The sequence below is a fragment of the Dermacentor andersoni genome, chromosome 1 (assembly GCF_023375885.2).
Source record: "Dermacentor andersoni chromosome 1, qqDerAnde1_hic_scaffold, whole genome shotgun sequence".
NCBI lineage: Eukaryota > Metazoa > Arthropoda > Arachnida > Ixodida > Ixodidae > Dermacentor > Dermacentor andersoni.
Genome location: NC_092814.1, coordinates 82715138 through 82735712, shown reverse-complemented (window position 1 = coordinate 82735712; position 20575 = coordinate 82715138). Strand labels below are relative to the sequence as shown.

Genomic DNA, 20575 nt, shown 5'->3' with positions numbered 1-20575 from the left:
TATTTGAGTTATGTACACCCAGTTTCGGCTTCGCACAATTGGCTAGTCGCTCATAGCATTTCCGGGCGACGAGCGACGAGCTCTAGATTTCTAGAAACGAGCGATCGAGCGACAACACCGAGCGATTTGTTCAAGCGACGGCCCGTTTTGTCGCTCGAAGCCGTCGCCCGTCACCGTCGCGCGCAAAATCGCTCTCATAGAGTTTGGACTTAACGCCGAACTCCTCAGGGAAACGCAAGCTCTCGAAAATTTCCATGACCGTCTCAGCAAAACACCACCAAACTACTTTGCACCGTGCTTCGTGTGTAGCGGCAGCAGTCGGTCCGGACGAACACCATTGTTGACGTCACGAGGCGCCCGACCAATCACAGGCGGAAACGAGGCGCGCGAGCTGTGCGTGTCTGCTGCTGCACTTTTCGTCGAAACAAAATATGTTTGTGTTTTCTTTCACTTATTTTCGATGTGATATTCGAATTCAGAGGGTTGAAAACCACGGCGTACTGCTCTTCACTCATTTTTTTCTCGAAAACCTTTCAGCTTCCCTTTAATTAGTCGATTTCGCATCTCAATTTTTTGTGCAAGTATTGTCCGCCGCTTCGAGTAGACCAGCTCACGAACTAGAATTGTGATGTCTGCCACAGGCAACTTTTAAACATTTTTGAAAGTGTTCGCTGAAACACCCTGTATAGCGCTATGAAGAAATGTGTGACCGATAGGGGCATAGAACCTGTTCTCCAGCACAACAGTTGAATGCTCCAAACATTAAGCCACGATCGCACGCATGTTTCTCTCGTACCAAAGTCGCTTTTTGAAACGTCTGGGGCGTGCGCCACGTGCCAGTCTATTGGCATTCTTCCCTCGTGACAGCTAGCGGTTTGATATGCTGTCTTGAGGCGCTGTCTGCGAGATGCTGTTGCGCACTCCCTTTGCGCTCGGCCTATCTTTTTCAAACTGCACTGCCTTCAGAATCGGCCCACGTTTTTAGGCCGTACGGTGATAACTCCAAAGTGGGTGAAGTCCGCCTATAATGCTGTCGCATTAAAATCTGATCACGCCAGCATTTTTACTTGTAGAAAGGGACCATATTGTTGCCTGGTCGACCCTGTGGTTAAAAACAGCGACATCGGTCTCTCTTGGGAAATGTGCCACGTTTGTTGTGGGCGTCATGAAGTGCGCGACGAAAAATAGCGACGATATCGGCTCATCACTTAGGGAAACATACCACATTGTTTTGTGTGGTATGTACTACTGCGCCATGAGCAGCACATCTCGCTTGCGCAAATGTGGACGTGTGTTGCGTGTAGCAGCGCCAGTCGCAGTGATCTGGCGTCGGCAGATCTTCAGGGCCAATGAAGTTGTGTTAGCCCTCTTCTTTTATACAGGAAGAAATTAACGAGTCGACATGATGAGTAAGAGTGTGCATATCGCGGTGCCGTCTGCGCTGAGTGCTGAAAAATGTTTTCATTAGAGTATAATCTATAGGCTAAAAGGCATATGACTGTGCATGAGCTCCTACATGTTTTTACCATTACCGAGACCGCATATACATTTCGCCATGGTAATGCACAACACAGACACACACACACACACACACACACATATATATATATATATATATATATATATATATATATATATATAGTCATATCATAAGAAGCCAAGAAACACTGACACCAAGGACAACATAGGGGAAATTACTTGTGCTTAATAAATGCAATGAAGAAACGATAAGTTAATGGAAATTGAAGTGGATGAAAAAACAGCTTGTCGCAGGTGGGAACCGAACCCACAACCTTCGCATTTCGCGTGCGATGCTCTAACAATTGAGCTACCGCGGCGCCGTTTCCCCATCCACTTTCTTCGGTATTTATGTGTCCTAGTAGAACCCTGGGAGTGTTAGCCAGCGCCACCACTCACAGACCTTGGCGGCGGACGTGGAACGTCCTTTTTGCCGCAGGCGTCACGAGAACGTGAACTTAAAGCTAACGTGAACGAAATGCGAAGGTTGTGGGTTCGGTTCCCACCTGCGGCAAGTTGTTTTTTCATCCACTTTAATTTCCATTAATTTATCGTTTCTTCATTTCATTTATTAAGCACAAGTAATTTCCCCTATGTTGTCCTTGGTGTCAGTGTTTCTTGGCTTCTTATATGACTAATAAAAATCGGGCCTCTCGGCTAACCCCCTGTCTTCTCGCTTATATATATATATATATATATATATATATATATATATATATATATATATATATATATATATATATATATATATATATATATATATATATATATATATATATATATATCTCAGACAAGAGGTCGTCCCTGCGATCGCTCAAGGCCAAGCTCACTTCGCCTTCACACTCGGCCACGCTGGAAGTTTCCGGCGCGCTTGACGCCACGCAACTTAATATGGAGCCAACTTGTGGAGGTAGTGAGACCTCGTTGGGTAACCATCCAACGCACAACAAGATTCTCTCGCGGGCGTATTTTCGGTGTTGCCGCTGCCTTATCAAGTCTCACCGACGTGCTCGAATCCGTTGAGATTGAAGAAATACAGGCTGCCGCATTGTCCGAAGGTGGTACAAGAGTTGTCTGCTTTGAAACCGATCGTTCCTTTCGAATCTTGTTTCTTGTGCGTCTCTACCCCTCGCGTTGGTAACTTGCGATGGTCTCTCGAGCGCCTTGAGGCCTCTTGCATGTCTTGCGCGTATTTCGCGTACGGGCAGGTCTTCGATGAGGATGACTTCAGCATGTTACTCGCCTTTGTTCCTTCAGCGAGGCCTCATTCACCGCGGGGGAAACAGTTATGCATTCGGCCAATGACTGCAGCGAAATCCCAACATATGGCTCCGACCGGTCCAGAACTATATCGTTTGTGGAATCCATAAACAGATCACTGTTGCGGAGCGGTAGCTGTGCACGATAGCAGCTCGACGGGCGCACGATGTTCAGAGGCATAGACGGCCGTCGCTCGTGAACAAGAACTTCGCTTCCGCCAGCTACTGCTGGCGAAAGCAGCAGAAAGCAGCACGGGGAGAGAAGAGAGAAACAAGCTTTGATGATATGTTGGAGGTGTGAGCCTGGCTGTTTCGCTGACATGCTACTCCATGTGCTGGGTGGTAATAGTAGCAGCAGGGGGAGATAGTAAACACGTTATAGGGTTCAGGCGCAGTGAACTGTACACGTACATGTACATTAATGTACGTTTTGTGCATTTGTGTGACAATCACCACCATCGCGGCAATTTACAATCCCCATCGCGGCAATTTACACGCATGTTTTTTTTCTGTTTCCTTTCGTTCTTATTTTTTTTGGCCAACCAGGCTCCCGCTCCGCGGGCGCGGTATACGTGGGTGGGGCGCTCGCAGTAACAGCATACTCCTTGTATAAACAGCGAGATGTCTGCAGGAAGATTAGTAGCACTGCTGACGACATTCTTGTTTTTGCCGAAGTAATGACTTCTCGTGACGCGATCGGAAATCTGCTCCATCGTCGTAGAGTACCCCTAGCATCTTCACGAACATCGAAGGGACCTAAGATTCTGAAGAAGTAACAGGAAAGCAAGGGCGATATTTGAAGCGATATTGTATTAGTCCCTGCTGCGGTGCGACTGAATAATATTTGAATCAGGTGTTCACAACGGCATTGCCGTGCGTCTAAAATTCAGGTTCAAAAGCCTTGCAGAGCCTCTTTAAATTTTTGTTTATCTGCTTAGTGAAGCTAGAAGCAGAACAAAACCTTTAATAATGGCGAAAGAAATGCAACACACACCTGTTATTCTGTTGGCGCAAGCCTCTATTAGAGCAACACCGTATGCTCTTGACGCACTCCTCTGTTGTAGGTTTTCTTCGCTATCGCTTCCAGTGAGCTCACTTGCTTTCCTGAGTAGAGAAAACAAATCAAAACACAAAACAAAGCAATCACTCAAAATAAAACAAAGGCTATGAATGTTGGCGGACGTCGATGGAAAAACATAACCTATCCCATTTTTCAGAAACAGTCGTAGTTGCCTGTCATTAATCTCTGTTCTGCTTTCTTCTTTTTTCCCGCCTCAAAATTGCGTATACGCGAAGAACCAGTGCCGCGCAATACAGGAAGGAAATTACACTGCGTGTGCGACTATCACTGCTACAGACCGCACAACTGCGAGTGCGCGGTTTTACGTAAGCGGATTCCACTAAATCAACGGGCACAGCTGGCACTATACCTCCATCCTCCGGCTGTAAGATATAGCAAAATTTGTAATGGTTCCTTCATCATTAAATCCGCCCATTATCAGAGACAAGCGCTCTGGAGAAGGAAAGGGGAGTAAAGTAAAAAAAAAAGGGGGGGGGGGGGGTCGGAGTCGAAACTCAAGCCCAGGGGTTGATCGATGAGTCCCTGGACAAGTTTCCCTCTTTCCGGAATTCCCGTGCCGATCTAGATTTCGCTGGCAGCCACGCGTTTTGTTCAGCCCGAATTGAGCTTGCTTGCTCAGGCAGTGCGCCGGGCATATAATTAGGGAGCACCTCGCTCTCCGATTGGTCTTGGTGCGTTCCGCTTAGAGGTGCGCCTTTTTCTCTCGCGCGGCCTCGCTTCTTGTTTCTAGGTCTCTGGCGTCCGGCTTGTTTTCTTCGCTGAAGGGCGAGGAGGAGGCCTCGCGAAATTGTGATTAGGCTGCTCTGGAACTATTTCGAGGGCAGAAGGCACGTGCCGCTCGCCGGGTATAAGTGGACGCCCGGAAAGCAATATACTACCTCTAGGGGGCGAGTGAGCAAGCAATCGGGCGACTTCTTTTCTAATTAACGTTACCGAAATTGAAGAAATTCATTAATAATCTCCAGACGCCGGAACTTAATGAAAAAAGAAGAAGAAAAAGAACAGGATTGCATTGGACGTCTTCTATTTTCTGATTTATTATTATCTTTTTTTTTACTCGTTCGCCCAGCTCCAGCCGACGATCGCCGTCCGAGTTGACGCGACACGCATTCGAGAGAAATTAGTTGCGCTTTTTTCGCGCTCATTCCAGCCGCCTCGTTTCCTCCCCCTGAACCTCCCCTCCGGTTCCCCTGCGCCACTCTATCCAATGTTCCGGAAAACCAGAAGGAGGCACGTCTCGCTTATGCTGGCCAGGTCGGTCGGACCTCGCTAATTGAACTTGTAGATTTACTACCTCTGATTTGTTCGGCTCCTGTCTGATTTGGAGACGGACGCGAAACAAAGCAATTTAGCGCACCGTGCTCTTATGGATGGCGATGGCCGCAAAGAGCGCGCAATCCCCGTTGCTTGAAATGGCTTTGCTTTTTCCTTGTTTTTGTTCCCGCTGTGTCACTGGGACCCCTTATTACGTCGAATTACGCTCCGAGAATGAGCCCCACGCCTCGGATGTTCGTGCAGGCGTTGAACTCGGATTCAAGCTGGCTGATTGGGCCTTGTAGAAGTTAATGCGCGATTGGTGACGATTTTACTGCTGGTGTCGCGCGCTTTTGCGCACCGGTCGTGTGCGTGTTCCAAGTGTTGGCGCGGATCTTTTCCGTCAGATTAAAGAAAAAGAAAGGAAAAAAAAGAAGAAAGAAGAAAAACCACCACCACCATCATCATCATCATCATCATTATGGTAATCATCATCACCTCCCCTGCAAAATAAAGCCGTCTTTCGGCGATCTTCAAATACCTCTGTCACGCTATCCTTGAGCAAAGTGCATGCGAAAACACTATGTAGAATGTCCCTATCTCTAATCCTATGCGGGATGATAATTTTTAAGTTTCCCGAAATTTTTAAAAATCGCCTGTTGGAGATAGCATAATTTAAGTCCTTAAGCTGGATTATTCAGGGCGAACATATATTTAACTAATTCTTAAGAAATTCACGAATTTATTTCTCGATTAATTACTTTACGGCACATATTGCAATTTATGCATTGTAGCCGCCGAGTTGTTTACAGGGCGTAATCACTTGGAATGAACTTCTGAACGAAACCAGTTTGGAATGCGCCATCAAACACGCCGTAACTATGCACTGTCGTTCCACTTACTTCATTTACTAAAAAACGCTTTCATGCATTGAAGCACAAAAGCAATTGGAATGCCCGTGTATATTGTCTCACACGTTGGGAAAGAATATATCGAAACTGGTGTCATGCTGGCGATTGATTCACCGATTAAAATCACCGGCTACAATTCGTAAATTGCAATATGTGCCGCAAGGTAATTAATTAGGAAGTTAATTAGTGAGCTTTTGTTAATTCGTCGAATATCTGTTTTGGTTTCTCATGCTAGTAATGTCCGCCTCTTCGAATGATCCACGTCAAGGAATAGAATTATGCTCTCTGCCACAGGCCATGTTTAGAGATTCCCGGAAAACTTAAAAAATTATCACCCCGAATCAATTTCATACCAGTTATTATTTTTATCTTATTTCCCAGCATGTCTTTGTTCCATTGTTAAGCTATTTGAGAATTTTTTTTTATGACCAATCTATGGCGCCGCTTATAACCTGTGTTCGACCGTAACTTCTGCCAAAATTTAAAAATACGCGAGTGCCACGTAGGTGGGCAGAATGTTGTTCGCAGTCGCTTGGAGCAAGTCAAGCTACTTTTTTTGTATTTCCGTTAATTACGTAATTAGTTTTTATTATTAATTAAATTCCAGAATATTATATTCAGAGCCAAAGTGTCCATAAACAACTTGTAGGCCATCCTTAAAAATTTCCTATCTTGCTTTCTGTTGCTCAATAAGTGCTAAATTAATGTTTTTTCTCAAGCCCGAAAGAAATCCCGCGAAAGACAAAAGAGTGCCGCGAGACTTGTCGCTGTTGGAAGCTAACCAAAGATTGGCAGGCCGGTTGGCATCGGGGGTCCACGGTAAAACCACCGAGTAAGGCGGTGCAAGCTGTCATGGGTTGGGCCTGTATTGAAGTTGCGCGGGGCCAAATTAGTTTTGAAGAAAGGCATGGGAACATGGACGAAAAGAAGGGGAAGGCTAAAGTGCACGTGAAAAAACGTCGAAATGGATTGCAGGATGAGGTCAAGAAAGTAGGCAACCAAATAGAGGTTCATTGAAATTGTAAATAGATAACTCGGAGTCATCAAAATGAAAGTGAGAGAAACAGAGATTGTAGATTGGATGCAAAAATTGAAAAAAAAAAGGTCCATTGAGATTTACAAACGCGACATGAAAATTGAGTCACTTAAATATCTTTCTGTGATTTTCATGTGAAAGCATGATGACTTCTCTAATTAATTGGTTACGTCCAATGATACGTGACGTCATACAGTGGCACGTGTCCTTCACAACTCTAACATAATTCACGTTGCTCTTATTTGCGCAAACCTTAATCGACCTTAATCCACTTTGTTGCACCTTAATCCACTTTAATCCATCTGAATCCACTTTAATTTACCTTCATTCCCTTTACGTCCCCTTAATTCACGTTACTTCACTGTAATTCACCTTAATTCGCTTTATTTCACTTTAATCACATGAATTACCCGTAATTACTACCAATTAATGTTATACCATTTACTACTTTCTGTATTACTGCTGACGTAATACAAGACGCCGATGACGTCACTGATTATTATTATTATTATTATTATTATCTTTGGTACCATCGCTTGATCACACCGAATTTTCTGCCTCATGGGACATGTAATGCTTTTGAATTAAAAGAAATCAGGAGAGAAGCTCTGTACGATAACACAAAGGGCAGTTCCTTGCTGTTCGAGGCTCGAACTGGTTGCCTGGGACAATAACATAGCGTAACAAATATTCGCAATAAGATTTGTTGCCACCCATCATTCTAAGCATGTCACGAAAGACGTTTGATGCGATTTTGAAGAAATTAAGTAGTCGCTGCGGTGCGTTAACCCATGCAGTACTTTCACGGCATTCCAGCAAAACGTGGGATTTTGCTACAATGGGTCATTCGCGCCAAATGGGGCATTAAGTAAGTGAGGGATCGGCAACTTTAAAGAGTGCGGCACGACGCAAGCCGAATATGTTGAAAACGCGCAAAGAGACTGTGGAATGATAAATTGTCTGGCTGATTTAGACTCGAGGTTTGCCTGACATTTTGTGCAACTTTCACTTACAATAGGAAGATTTTCTGCTTTACGTAAGAAAAGAACGAATAAAAATGTCGTGTTCGAGGAGAGTATATTATCTATTCATTGAACTTATAGGGTTGGTTTTAATAATACCAGAAAATTGATGAAACTCGCGCCGAAGCGCGGTCGTCTACAACGAAGGAGATCATGCTCTGCTTCCAAAGCTGTGTCTACTCTAGTTTACTCACTCGGCGTGATGTATTGTGACTGAGTCGCAAGAACGTGTTCTTGACCACGAAGACCATGCTTACATGGAAGATACATTAAACAATTATTGTTATTTGGCGTCCCATTGCTGGTATTTATGAAATTCACAATATAAAAAAATATATATAGTAGTAATTGGGGAACACCCGATTACGCTTTCTGGGTGCCAAGCAAACGAATAAATATGTAGCTACTCTAGCTGTAGCGTAGCAGACGACAAAGGGAAGTCCCCTGACTGACGTCACCGGAGCGCCGTTCGCAGCGCCGCTATCTGTCGCGCACGACGCCAATGAGGTTCCAACTTACCAGGCGCGGGCGGATGCCCGGAGCCGAGTGTCGCGACAGTTAATGACGGCATAACAAATGAAATGGTAAAGGTTTGGCCTTGTTAGGATAATGTAAGGTAATTCATAACTCAAACCACTGAAACGGGTCACGAAAGAAGGAATACAAGCGCTAATTTCGACCGAATGGTTTGTTGGAAACGCGCACGAAGGGGGGCGAGGGAACTTCATATTCTGCATGCACGTAAAGACGACGATAAAAGCAAGGATGGCATGCGGAAGCTAACTGCATTGATGAAGGGTCAGTCTTTATCTTACAGGGATAGAGATGGCATGCCCACGCACTGCGGACTCATGTTTCCTATTTCTGCTGGTTTAATAATCAGGCATGTAAGTTTGTGTTGTGTGTTGTTGCACGTCTGTTGTTGTTGTTATAGTAATAAGAATCATCATCATCATTATTATTATTATTATTATTATTATTATTATTATTATTATTATTATTATTATTATTATAGTCTGCCCTATACAGAATACCTGCCACTCAAATAAGAAATCGGATAGATCTCAACGTTGTATACAAAACAACCTTAGTGCTATTTCTTGAAATGTTCTACAGACACCAACAGCTCGAAGTGCATTGCAAGGGCTGGATGCCATCAGTCCGGCTCTGGCGAGCCTTCAGAAGTCCAGTGCTTGAGAACTTCTACAGCAGAACCATGGCTCATCTACAACAACAACGATCGTTCCGGGATGATGTGAGAAGTGCCTCCATATTCCAATGGAATGCGAGAGGCCTGAGGTCCCGTATTTCGGATTTTCGACAGTTCGTATTTGAAAACCATTTTCCTATACTGGTCATCTGTGAACCGAACTTATCAGCCTCTATAAGACTATCGGGATATTAATCTTTTGTTTCAAACACGTATGTCCGTAGTAGTAAGGTTCTGGTTTACATTCGCAAGGACCTTACGTATTTTTCCCAACACGTAGCGCTACACGACGGTAACCAATACGTCTGTGTTACTGTGAAAAAGAAGAAGCTGTATTTTACTCTTATTGGCGTCTACCTTTCCCCAACAAGTCAGTTTGATAGAAAAAGACTGGAAGATATTATGGCTGCTACTCCCGGTCCTTGGATAATAACAGGGGATTTCAACGCTCACCACCATATATGGGGAAGCTCCAGGATAAATTCGAGGGGCAGGTCACTAATATCCTTTGCATCAGGCCACAACCTTTGTCTTCTAAATGACGGAAGTACGACGTTTCTGCAAGGAACAACGTACAGCAGCTGCCTTGACTTGACTTTGGTGTCACGTTGCCTGACTTTGAGCGTGCAGTGGTTCACTGATATTGAAACCCATGGAAGTGGTCATATTCCGACCTATGTGAGAATCGATGGACTAGACGCCGCATTACCGCTTGTATCTCGCCAAATCCACTGGTCACTCTATCAAGATCGCGTAGAAGACATATGCAAGACACATATTGCACGCAGATTAGAAGACATAATTGCAGACGCTATGCAAGATTGTACACGCTGCTTCACACATCCATCAAAGCGTACAGAGAATGACATTGAATTGGAAAGGCTTCGTGCACTACGTCGCCGAGCTGAAAGGAGGTACAGGCGCACGAAGTCAGTTCTTGACCTCAGAGAAGCTCGGCGCACGCAAAAGAAGATAAAACGCTGAATGGATAAGCTAGCGGATCAAACGTGGAAATGCTTTTGCGAGTCACTAGACCCCCGCAAGCCATTGACCCGTGTGTGGCTTACCCTACGCGGTCTTAGCTCAAGCCACCCGCAACGACGCCCTTTTAACGCCCTTGCTCTCTATCAAAACCGCCGTGCGATAGACGTTGCAGAGGAATTTTGCGCGAAAATCGCCGGCGACACACTTTTAGTCCCTGACATGGCTTTAAGCGACATCCCCGGTCCACGAGATACAAGTATGGAGGCTCCATTCTCTATGGAAGAGTTAGAAGCTGCTATGGCGCTCTGTAGGTGTTCGTCTTCACCAGGGCCCGATGGCATAACATATACTGCTTTGCGCCACCTAGGCCGAGAAGCACGAAGAGAACTCCTCAGCCTTTTTAATAGTTCATGGCAAGATGCTGTCGTCCCACACGAATGGAAACGCAGCCGCCTGGTACCGCTTCTAAAAGCAGGAAAGTCACCGCTCGAACTGGCATCGTATGGGCCTATAGCACTTGCCAGCTGCGTCGGGAAGCTCATGGAACGCATGATCGTCATGCGTCTCGAATGGTAGCTAGAACACCACAAAATCTACCCTGATTCTATGGCGGGATATCGACGAGGCCGTTCATCGATTGACAGTGTCATCGATCTAGTGTCATCTGTAGAATAGCAAGAATCTTGGAAACGATTATCAGTAGCGCTTTTTCTCGACGTGAAAAGCGCTTACGACAACGTTTCCCATCAACCCCTTCTAGACGCACTTTTGACAATTGAACTAGGAGGGCGAATATATCGATGGGTCAGTAACTACTTGACACAAAGGTCCTCTTTCGTACGTACGGAAGATGGTCCGACTACCGACCACTACACATGCCGAGGCGTTCCCCAAGGCGGTGTTCTAAGCCCTATTCTTTTCAACCTCGCGCTTCTTGGGCTGGCCGAATCCCTACCGGAAACAGTGAGTGTTTCAATCTACGTCGACGACATCTGCATCTGGACATCAGCGGTCACTCGCCTGCAGGTTCGCGCACGGCTACAGAAAGCAGCAACACAGGCATCTGAATACCTTCACACACAAGGCCTTACCATCTCAACAGAAAAATGTGCGTTAGTCGCTTTTACGCGAAAAGCGATGACTCCTTATCCAGTATGCATCAATGGTCAGCCTATCTCCTACAAGAGAAATCACCGGTTTTTGGGCGTAATTGTAGACCGGGACCTCTCTTGGAGCCCTCATGTTGCCCACTTAAAGAAGAAGCTCACATCTATTGTTCACGCCTTCAAGTTCATCGCCGGCAAAACATGGGGATCGTCAGTGGGCTCCATGCTACAGTTATATCGAGCACTGTTCATCGGATTCCTACGCTATAGCTCCCCCGTGCTTGCTAAAACATGCAAGTCAAATCTTCGAGAACTTCAGAGCGTGCAGGCGCAAGCACTACGTGTTTGCCTAGGCCTTCCGCGCAGCGCCTCAGCAGCTGGAACCATTATAATCGCTCAAGACCATCCGATCACAACTTACATTAGCACCGAAACGCTTAGAGCCCATGTTCGTCATGTTTCACGGATGCAGTCAAGCTCTCTTGCGTGCCTGCCAGAACGACGACCACAGGCGTCCTTCTCCAACAAGGTCAGCATCAATCGTGCCTCCTTACCATCAGGTTTCACACCCTCAGCACGTTCAACCTCAGCTTTGTGGTGTTTAAAACAACCTCAAGTGCGTCTTACGGTTCCAGGGATAAGAAAGAAGACCGACCTGACAACCTTGGCCTTGAAGCAAGCAGCTCTGGATTGTTTGCACACTCTCTACTTTGATCGAGTCCACATATATACGGATGGCTCTTCCACTCAGACCAGCTCCACCGGCGCAGTGGTTATACCATCACGATCAATTAGTATCCGATACAAGATTTCTCAGATGACAACATCGACCGGATGGGAGCTTGTTGCCCTCCGAGGTGCCGTTGATTACATTAACAACCAAGCCGCTAATCGGTGGGCAATATTCTGCGATTCGAAGGCGGCCTTACAATGTCTTCTGTCAACTCTTCGTCGCGGGTCGTGTGAGCATCTAGTGTCGGAGATACGAGAAATGCACCATCGTATGATAGCGAAAGGACACGACGTCGTGTTTCAGTGGCTGCCTGGTCATTGCGGTATCTCCGGCAACGACCTCGCTGACGAAGCTGCTAGAAAAGCACACGAATGAGTAACCCTTGTTTCAATACCTTTATCGCGGACCGACGCAGCCCAACACTTAGGCAAGCTAGCGCACTCTTTGACATTGGAGAAGTGGTACACACCTGAATTCACTCAACACCGCTTGCATTCCCTCGATCCCTCTATGCAACTGCGGCTGTTACCAGGTATTCCACGAAATGAAGAAACAGTGCTGTGCCGCTTACGTTTGGGCGTCGCATTCACCAATGCTTATGCATTTCGGATTGGAATGGCTGATAGCGCCGAGTGCAATGCCTGCGGTGTCGAGGAAACCATAGAACACATACTGTGCTACTGCCCATCTTTTGAAAATGAAAGGCAAGACCTCTGCACAGCTCTCAATCAACTAGATGGAAGGCCGTTCACCTTGAACAAGATCTTGGGACCATGGCCTCGCATATCGCAGCTACAAAAGGCCACAAAAGCGCTGCTGCTATATTTGAAAGCGACCGGATTGAGTCAGCGTCTGTGATCCGGACTGAGTGACCGACTGATATCTCCAGTGGACTTTCTCTTCTTTTAAACTTTCCGTCCCCCTTTCCCTTTCCCCAGTGTAGGGTAGCCAACTGGGCTTAGTCCTGCTTAACCTCCCTACCTTTTATTTATCATTTTCTCTCTCTCTCTCTCTCTTGCCTTGAAACCATGTTTAAACATTATGGGGGTGGTGGTGGTGGTGATGAATTGTAGCAACAGGCGTGTTTAGCCAGGCGATCAGGGCCGGCAATTGCTCCGCCCGAGCGTCTCTTACAATACCGCTGAAGGTTTTCACCATGTGTCTATCAAACCAGTCTCTCTTCAGAATTCAATAAGAAGACGAGAAGTTTCTTTGCGGGCTATAACTGATTCCTCGGGAAATATAAGGTGGTGCAGGCACGCATGTGGAAGGTCCTTTTTTTGTAGATTCTTCCGGAGAGCATCCCTTTCATCTTGGAATTTCTGGCAGGACCACGAAAAGTGCTGAATGTCTCCTGTCTCGTTGCATGCCGTACAGTTCGGAGAAATGATTCGCCCCGTCTTAAATAACCAGGCCGGTGTACTAGCAGAGCCTGTCCTTATTCGATATAGAAGTGAGGCTTCCTCTCGGTGAAATCTCTTGGTTACGCAGGGCATATGCGGTGGAACCCAAAGTGACCCAAAGTGATTTCGAATGTCAGATTTGTGCACGTGATTACGATTTGGAGCCTTGACTTTTCGAGGATGATAGAGCGCCGCGTATGCAAGCGCATCAGCTTTTTCGTTGCCAGAAATACCAATGTGGGAGGGAATCCACTGAAACTTTACTGTAAAGCCTTTGTTGCTGAGTTCTTTCACGATGGCTAGTGATTTGCGAATGGCAGACCACGGTATAGTTGTTGTAACGCGGCCTTTAAGTCCGTAAAAACAACCAAATTCTGCGGAGGCAAAGTCTTTAGTTTGCGCAGAGCAGAAGCTATTGCTACGCCTTCCACAACTGTCGACGAGGCTATACAGTCCAGACGGGCAGACCACGTATATCTTAGAGAGGGGATATAGAATGCAGCTGCGCAGCGGTCTTCGTCTGCTTCGACAGAGCCATCTGTGTATACTTGTAGGTGATTCGGGTAAGTCGTGTTCAAATGTTCTAGGACTAGTGACTTGGCTTCTGCAGATGGAATGCAGCCATTTGACTGCAATCGTGGTACACTTAAGTTGCATGTGATGTCCTCGAATGTCCAGGGTGGTTCTATCCTTTCCCTCTGTCTCAAGCAGAGCAATACTAAGACGCGAAGCGTGCTCAGTGCTGCATAAAAATGTGAGCGCGTCCTGTTACCTATACGTCGTAACAGGGCGTTGCCGGGCGTAGACTCACTCAATCGTAGTAGCTGGATCATGAGAGCCTGGGCAGCCTGAAGTCACAGAGGGCGTGACTCAGCTTCGTAGAGCACTTGTTTGATTCTGGCTGAGGGACTCCAAGACAAAGTCGAATACATTTTCTGTGGAAGGCTTCTAAGCGCTCGTATTGGCTATCTGAGGGTTGTCAGACAGTCAGACAGACGCTCGTCGTCCCATGACCAAGAATGAATCCCTTTTAATGTACAGTCGCGAAATATATACGCCAGAACGGTCACATGACTTGTGTGAGAACTGGTGAAAAGAAATGAAAGCATAGCGCTTATCTCAGCGCTTGTCTGTGGTTCAGGCACACACAGGGCGTATCGGGATGACGTCACAAGGGTGACATCAGAGGTAGCTGATACAGGATCCGACTGGTAACCAACGCTGTACGTAGTCGTAGCATGGACGTCGGGTGGTTGCACCAGCGTATGCCAGCGACTCGCTTGAGCACATGTAGCCTGGGTGACGATGACGCCACAACGTGGTCAACACCGCGGCCCCAGAGTAGCCTGTGGTCTAAGGTAACGCCAAGAAATCGGACGTTGGTGACTTGTCGAATCTGGTATCCGTCCAAATTCAGCGTCAAGCGTGTAGATTTTCTTTTCACTCCAGGAAATGGTACGAATGATGATTTCTCTGCTTATAGTGATAATCCAATCGTTGTTAAGTGGCCCTGAATGGCATTTACTGCTCGCCGGGCTATTCGTGCGAGGCGGCGGTGCTTGTAGCCGGAGACCCATATGCAGATATCATCGGCATATATGGATATTTTCATTGGTGTTCGATTGTTTAGTACTCTTGGGAGGCTAGTCATGGCGATGTTAAATAATAAAGGAGATAAAACACTCCACTGTGGCACGCCGCGACATATACGTATTTCATCGCTCAAAGTGTCGCCAAGACGAACTCTGATGCGACGATCATTAAGGAACGTATGTATGAAGTGTAAGAGATGACCCTTGACGCCTATAACTTGTAACTGGCTAATGATGGCTGTTTGAGACACGTAATCGTAAGTCTTGGAAACATCCATGAACACAGCAAGTGTCGACAGGCCATCCGCACTGTAATGTTCTATATTACTTAGCAATTTTAGCACATTGTCTTGAGCATTTAGACGCTGCCGAAACCCAGTCATGCACGATGGTAGTTTTCGACCCCGCTCGGCATACCAAGTGAGTCTTGTGTACGCCATCTTCTCCATTAGCTTCGCTGCACAGGATGTCAGCGATACCGGTCTGTATGAATCCAGAGCTGCAGGATTCTTTCCAGGCTTCAGAACCGGTACCACCGATGCTACCTTCCATAAATATGGTATATCCCGGCTGGCCAACACTTGGTTAAAAAATGCCAGCAAATCACGTCGTCTTTCAACCGGTACGTTGGTCAGCATCTGATTACTGATAAGGTCAGGTCCCACCGCACAGCGACGTCGGAGGCTGCTCATAGCTAGTTCCAACTCTCTGAGTGTGAAAGGAGCATCCATTAGAGACGACGATAGCGGCGGAGGGGGGTTGGTTGTGCCGGCTGACCTGCCGGAAGAGTGTACTTCAGCAAAGGCATTCGCAAGACAAGCGAGCGTCTTGCCTAACTTCAATGCTAGGGCTTCAAATGGCTTGTTTGGTCGAAAGTTTCCAGCAAGGTTATTAACGACCCAACATATCCTTGGTATTGGCGTGAGGACCGATAGGCTTGCCCAAAATGTTGCCCATTGATTGCTTCTTAGTTTCCTTGTGTAACGTCGAATCACTGCGTTAATTCTGTTATAGTCTTCATTGGTGGGTCGCCCTTCGTCCTCATCAGCCTCCGTTCTGCTCTTCTACCGGCAGCGCATCGATTTTTGAGCTTTTAGATCCGGAGTGGGGAAGTGGTCGGCTAGCTTCAGCTCACCGGTAGCTAATCTCTTGCTACGTAGCATGTCCGCGAACAGGTCTCCAGGTGATTCGCTTAGGCCGTATCCCAATGCGTCACAGGACAGGAGCTTTGGCCGTTGGTTCTATATCCAGCAACGTAACCGAAGACAGGAAAATGGTCGTTGCCCATTCTATCTTTATTCGTCGTTGACGATGCGAGGATGTCCGCTGAGTGTAATGCCAAGTCAATAACACTATAAGAGTCCGGTGGTCGAAAAAACGTTGGCTGTTTGTCATTTGCCGCGCAGAGTCACTCGATGTCTTCTGCCCTAACAATTTGCTTCCCATGTGCATCAATCGCCTTGTCGCCCCAGAGAGTATGGTGCGCGTTAAACTCCCCACATATAATCCTCGGAGCTGGGCAGCGGCTGCAGAGGTCTCTTATAGTTTCTCCCATCGAGACCTTCAGGCGAGAGCTCACATATACGGAGGCCACGCTGAGGCTTCGGTTTCCCAGCCGCACTTGTACAGCAGTGACTTCCAAAGCACTGCTGCAAAGGTCTTGAACTGGTTTCTACGTAATGTGGTATTTCACGTCTGACATATGGCATGGCGCTTCCGTTCGGAAATGTCGGAATACCTTTGTTTCCGTGTGCGACATAACCGGCAATTGATCTGGAACTTGGAAGACCAGCCTCGGACAAGGCCAATATTGGCACAGGCATGTTGCATAAGAAAAGGGACAGTTCAGGTAAATGGCACGCAGGGCCCGCACAGTTCCATTGCATAATAAGTGGAACCTTTGGGCGAGATGGTGAACATTGTGTCCTGACCGCATCCATATAGCTAGGTGCTTTAAGAAGAGGCTGAGCTTAGAATCACTGAATCAAGAGCCAGGACTACTTCGAGCATGTCCTTCATCGAGCTCGCCGGCATCTTCTCTATGAGTGATCGCAAGGCCTTGAAGAGAGCACGTAGCACCTGATGACAGTCCTCCTGTGGTGTTTTTTCATCGCAACGCGATTGGGGTCGCTGCAGTGCAAACACATAACTTCGCTGTTCCGGTCGTTCAGCAGTCTTCTCGTCTACGGGGCCTCTGTTCATTAATTTGATTGCTTTAGCACGTCCGCTGCGCGATGGCACCACTGTGTCCTGGTTTCTGGAGAAGGCTTCAGGCTTGGGAAATCAGTTTCACTCTTTGAGCTCCATTTGAATTCGTCTGACTCTCTGCGACTCTCCGTCTTTTTCTTCGTCGTATTTTTCTCATCCTTTCCTGTTGGCCCCAAGATGAACATTTTCTTTCGCTTTATTGCCGCCGCCCGCGTAGGACACTTGCTATAGCTAGCTGGATGACCACCACTACAGTTTGCACAAAGAAAGTTCTCGCTGCACGCGCATGTTTTGAAATCATGCGGTCCTCCACATCTCTTACACCGCTGCTCACCACGGCAGTACTTGGCTACATGTCCATTGCGCTGACACTTGAAGCACCGAGGTGGTGTCTCAACGTAGTCGATGGTCTCGTGTCTTGTGAAGCCCAAGTTGATCTTCTCTGGACGGTCTTTGTTTGGAGCGAGCGTAAGAACCACGGTGCTGGTTCGCCTGGACTTCCAATTGAATTCGGAAGTTTGGACGCGTCGCGTGACTCTCCTTGCATGGTGAACACCTCGTGACTTTAGGTATTCCAACAGTTCCTCATCAGTGTACCACTTCGGTACTCCTCTAATAATACACGTGTTTTGCAGGTACGAATTGGGTACTCGTGCTGAGATTGCAGTCCCCGAGATTGACTTGCAACTGAGAAGGGAGTTCAGATGCTCTTCTGTTTGGACATCTAGAAGCAGCGCTCCTTGAGCAGTAAATCGGCTCCTAATTGGCGGTGCGCCAAGAGTTTTCTCAATTTCCGTAAACAGAACAATGCGATTCACTTTTTCAGGACGGCTCCTTCTGTGGCAGGGGTAATAATAATCACTGGGATTCCGACGGTCCTCTCCTTGCGGTGACGCACAAAGCTGAAGCCTTCATCGTCCAGATCTGTGATGTCAGCTCTGTCTCAATCATCAGTAAACGTAGACTCGTCGTCTCTTTCCTTATATAAGCCTTATATAAGTAAATATGTAAGTTATAGAGGATATGTAAGCCTTATATCGCTTACATTCACGGTTGCTCTCAGGATCAGTCGGTTGCCTCTGGCCCAGTGTCAGATCAGGCGTAGTCATGACGGAGCTCTCGCCGCTACCAGATCCGGCTCTTCTGCAGGCTCCTATCGAAGCGACGGGAGGCGAAGGCTCCCCCTCCCCTGGACTCCGGTAGGGAAGGTATCTTGGCGAGTCGTCCGACGTATTCGACAAGTCTATTTGACAAAACGTCGAAAAAAATACAAAAATACGGGAAGTGAGACAGCAGTGCGACTGTGTCGAACCAAACTTCTTCTTCCTCCCTCTTTAAACATTATAAAGTCTACGTAGGTAACGGAAATGTGAGCCATAGGTTTAATAACCTCGGGACTTTGTGGAATTACTCCTCTAAGATTACAAATGTATGGGGCCTATGGCCCACGCCTACGCTTATACAAAAGTAGTTTACTACTTTTTGGGCTTGCACAGGAATACTAGCAATATTGACTAAACACTGAATTGAAATTCTTTTGTATGTCTGCTCCGTTAATGGTAATGTTTGGTACGTATTTTTTGTTGTATGGGGCAGTTTCCCGACGCAATCTAGAACTAGCAACAAGAAAATTTTTTTTGTGTGTGCTTGCTGCCGTTCTTAACAAGCCGATGTAACGAGATATGCTTTCTCATGATTGAAAATATTTAACCACTGGATGCTAGTTACCACTATTGAAATCCCGATTCTTGTTAACCACTAGCCAATTACTTTTGCATGTATGGATATTGAAATACCAACTGGAAATAGTCAAAACCTAAATTAAAAAACAGGACAAGTGGTAATATCTTCGCGAATTCCTTCTTTAACTGTATTCATCTCGCTGTATTGTTGACCGGATGGTAGTTGGAGTTTAACCTGTAATGCCAACTTATACTTTACGGCTTAACGTCAATTATGTTAACTCTAATGTGCGAAATGCGAGTGCAAAGGAATGTGTGCTCCAGACGCCTTTCAGTTCCACTTCGGTTAACATTCCCTAGAATTTGCGGAGACACATATAATTCAAAACACGAAGAACTCATACTACAACAATACAAACAAGAAAGAAGTTCAGAGGAAGATAAAAACTTGAAATAATGAGTGGTGGTCGAACAAGGAAGTCGCTTTACGCCAACGTTTCGACAATGGGACTTCACCAGGGTGAAGACAAGGCGATCAGGGCCCTCGCCATAATCAGAGCCCTGACGAAGGTAAATTCCCTTGTCGAGACGTTGGCTTAAAGCGACATTACTTGTTCGACCCCTTTTCATCCTTTCACACTATAACAAGTACACTTCTCCAACACTTGGCAAGCATACCGTGAAAACAATTTGCGGCCGAAGACTCTTAATACCCACGAAATATACAATAAAACGAGCCTCACAGTTCTTTCTGAGAACGCGTGCAACATCCACATGATTTCTCTCAAAGCATAAAAATTCCCCTTGCGCGATATAAGGTGAGGGAGTAAGTGAGAATAAAAACACCAGAAAGGTTCCGGGAAAGAAACCGTGAAACTAGGAAATGGCAGAAAATCACCTCTACTTCGCGTACGGCCTTTCACTTTCACAGCGTACGTTTTCTCCACCTCTATGCCTTCCTTCTGACTGTGCTCCAGATCATACTGCTCGTAGGGAGATGCACTCGCAAAAGTGAGATTTAAAAGCATTACAATGGCGGTGTTTTGCTTCAGTTGAAGACAGCCCGTCAGTTCAAAAGATGCCACAGAGCCACAACGAACGGCAGCCGAAGATGCTATATCATGCGTTTAGCAAACTGGCAACAAAGGGAGTGTATCCCAGTGAAACTCCACACAAAAGAAGAAAATAAAGGAAGAGGAGAAGAGCCACAGAGCTGGCGGGAGAGAAACTGCGTTGGGAAAGAGTTGAAAAGAAAAAAAGCGCGCGCCAGGATGAGATAAAGTGGAGGGCTTATACACGACGTAAAAAATGTTCAGGCGACGACGCTGCGGATGATGACTTTTAAACTTAAAGGCGTCGGCTTCAGCTCGGCGCCGCAGTTGGTATGGAGCAAAAGTCGCAGCATATATGTGCGTGGAAGGGTGCCGTTGCGCACCGCGTGAATTTTTTTCCACTCTATGTTCCGCGGCTGTCAGCTTTCGAAGCAAGCAGCGTAGTGAGAGTAAAGGCAGGCAAGGAAAAAAAAGCACAAAACAAGAGAAAAGAAGGAGGAGTGTATAGGCGAGACCACACGGTG

General features: G+C 46.5%; 1 long non-coding RNA gene across 1 annotated transcript in view; it reads right to left on the bottom strand.

Annotated features, from left to right (window-relative positions):
* Nucleotides 1-20294, bottom strand: part of LOC140215233 (uncharacterized) — a 97705-nt gene extending 77411 nt beyond the window's left edge. The window contains exons 1-2 of the long non-coding RNA XR_011892174.1: nt 19898-20294; nt 3772-3881 (exon numbers count right to left, since the gene is read on the bottom strand). This is a non-coding gene — a long non-coding RNA (uncharacterized lncRNA). The remainder of the gene's footprint in view (nt 1-3771; nt 3882-19897) is intronic.
* Between the last annotated feature and the right edge of the window lie 281 nt (nt 20295-20575).